Source organism: Notothenia coriiceps, unplaced genomic scaffold, assembly GCF_000735185.1.
Source record: "Notothenia coriiceps isolate Sejong01 unplaced genomic scaffold, NC01 NC01_scaffold00034546, whole genome shotgun sequence".
Taxonomy (NCBI): domain Eukaryota; kingdom Metazoa; phylum Chordata; class Actinopteri; order Perciformes; family Nototheniidae; genus Notothenia; species Notothenia coriiceps.
Window position 1 is genome coordinate 97,756 of NW_011367247.1, and position 2,761 is coordinate 100,516.

At 41.7% G+C, this 2,761-nt stretch overlaps 1 long non-coding RNA gene across 1 annotated transcript; it reads left to right on the forward strand.

Moving 5' to 3' along the window:
• The first annotated feature begins 625 nt into the window (after positions 1-625).
• On the forward strand, positions 626-1,819 carry LOC104962289 (uncharacterized). Its single transcript, XR_800188.1, has 2 exons — positions 626-1,107; positions 1,368-1,819. It is a non-coding gene; the product is annotated as an uncharacterized lncRNA (long non-coding RNA).
• Positions 1,820-2,761: the final 942 nt, after the last annotated feature.

Consider the following 2,761-nt stretch of genomic DNA (forward strand, 5'->3'; position numbering starts at 1 on the left):
GTGTTTATGTGGATTCAAAAGTCATAAATAATCTACAAAATGGAGGAGACCGATCTGATCGGAGCAACTGTGACAAATAATCCAACTGAAACCGGCNTATATAAATACGTTGACAATGTCTACAGTAAATGCCCATATATGGGTTGTGTGTATGCCGAATTAAAATGGCACTGTTGTGATGGTATCCCTTAAAACTTGGTGTTTAAAATGATCAATGGATGAAGGAAGTCTGGGCAACTGCGTAGATGTCCTGTAACCAGTGGTGTAATGTATTGAAGTACATTAATTGTACAATCCTGAGGTACTTGTACTTTACTTGAGTATTCTCAGTGCATGCTACGTTATACTTCTACTTCACCACAATTAAGTTAAGGAAGATTTTGAATGCAGGACTTTTACTTTCTACTTTTACCTATGTAAAACATGTGAGTACATCTTCCACCACTTGTAAATGCCAAGCTATGTGTTGTGTGTGTGTGTGTATACCAAATTAAAAAGGGCACTGTTAAATCATAGGGTGTTTTTAAAAATGAATGAATGAAGTCTGGGCAACTGCGTAGAAGAGCCGTTTGCACATGGTGAGCAGCTGTCAACTCTTCCTCACCCCGCCTCCCCTCTTGGAGACTAAATTTACTTCTATCTCCCATTTGGACAGCTGAGGCCTCTTGTGGATAAGAGGGGAGGGGAGTGGGGGGTGGAAACATCTCCAGGATCCTTGAATGTTCCAGACCTTTCTTTAAAATCTGTCAAAAAAACCAGGTTTTTCCACTCCAGCTAGAAGGAATTATTCTTTTGTTAATCTCCTTTTAGTTTGAAGACATTGCTGGAAGAAAGAAGGTAGAAAAGGAAATGCATAGGTATTTTTATTCCGAAATATATATGTATACTCTCTTTTTCCTTAGGCTTTAGACAACGTCCCCCTCCTTCTCTACATCCTGGCCCTGAAGACCCTGATCCTGTGTCTGGGGTTCGCCGGGGTGAAGATCTACCAGAGCAAGAAGGCAGACCAGGCACTGAAGAAGCAGAGAGACGAGCAGAAGAGGCTAGCCCAGATCACCCAGGAGCTCATAGACAACAAGAAGGACGACTGAGAACACCTGCACACAGGTAACGGACCAGCTAACATGTGTTATAAAGTAGAAATATTACAGTTCTTGAGTAAATGTACTTAGTTACTTTACACCTCTGCTGTCTATACAATATGCAAATTAACTAGCACCACTGTTCCACCTAGGGGACAATAACACTGCAGAATAGCTCATTGCATCAACATGTAATATTTACGATGTTGTCGATCATAAACACAGGAGGTGATTCGGCAGTATCGACATGTTATTGAAGTGATCTTTCCTCCTCTCTTCCCAAAGGGAACATGTTTCTGACCTGAGGAACATGCCAGTTTCTCCACAAACGAGCCGGATGTCTGACTGTCGGCAGCAGGAGGTCCTCCCTCTGCCTTACATCACTCTACTGGTTTTCCATATGTAAATGTTTGACCGAACTATCAGTCAAACATTGTTTTTTAATCAAATCGAATGACAGCAGGAAAGCTGAGGGACTGTTTTGTCTTATTAACAGTGAAGAAACACACGGCCCAGCGTCCACTCCTTTCTGGGCCTCATCTACTGTTTTCTTTATACTCGTCACACTTGAATTAGCTTCACTTTGTACACCGGGAGTGTTAGTGTATCAATGCTAGTCAAATCTGCTTATTCTCAAGAATACAGCATGGTATTTATTCTGAAATATTCCTTGTAAATTGTCTACCTGCATTGTGCCAAACTTTTATATTTGTATTAAACTGTTTGTTCCACATGTTGCAATTTGTTTTGCCTTCATTTCCTTTTTCAATTCCTGGGGGGAAAAGCTCAAGAAATAGCAACAGAAAGAACAGGAGGTTCATTTTTTTTCAAGAACTCGCCTCTACTATGTCCTTTTTTACTTCTTAAACCACTGGTAATAGGACACTTTGGTGTTGCAGTCCTGTAAATGCTGAGTTTAGTTTGGCAGTTCAAGTGCTTCCTTTTTCACAAAGTGCAGGGAAATGTGGTTTGATAATTTTGATGACAGCCTACATTGGAGGAAACCAACAGACCCACTTCCGGTCGGTCTGGCTTAAAATAAAGGGGCGGACCTCTACTCGAGTTAGCTACCAGGGCGCATGCGCAACGGCTGGGAAAAGCAATTTATCCGGAGTGCTCGGTGCACCTGCTTCATTAAACACACCTGCAGGAGAGGAAAATGGAAATAAAGTGGATGAAAACAACAGAAAGAACCGGAGCATCTTGTGTTATGAGGTCAGTCACAAACAAACTGCATGTTGGAGGCTAGGTAGTGAATGAGATACTAACTTTCTTTAATAGGAAAGTTGGTATCCTAGTTAAGAAAGTTAGTATCCCATTCCACTACTCTCTTGCTCAAATGAACTCAAACACACATTTGCGTGAACGAGACTAATGATTTGAGCCAAAGCCAATGAAACTGTAATATATTGATGTCTCTTAGGCTACCTGAGCTTCTTGTCCTGTAGAGGGCAGCATTTCCTTACTAATACTCATGGCCTGTATTTCAGTGTTAGAAGGGGACCACGACAATCTTTAACATCCAGACCAAAGTGCATTCATTTTATGTCTTCTTCTTCTGCAGCACCACCACCACTCCTCCTTCCTCCACCTAGCTTCATCTCATTTGATTGACAGCGTCTTGCTGCAGTGGTTTAGTGAGGAGCGCTCATGTCTCAGGAGGTGTTCCTGGTATGGAT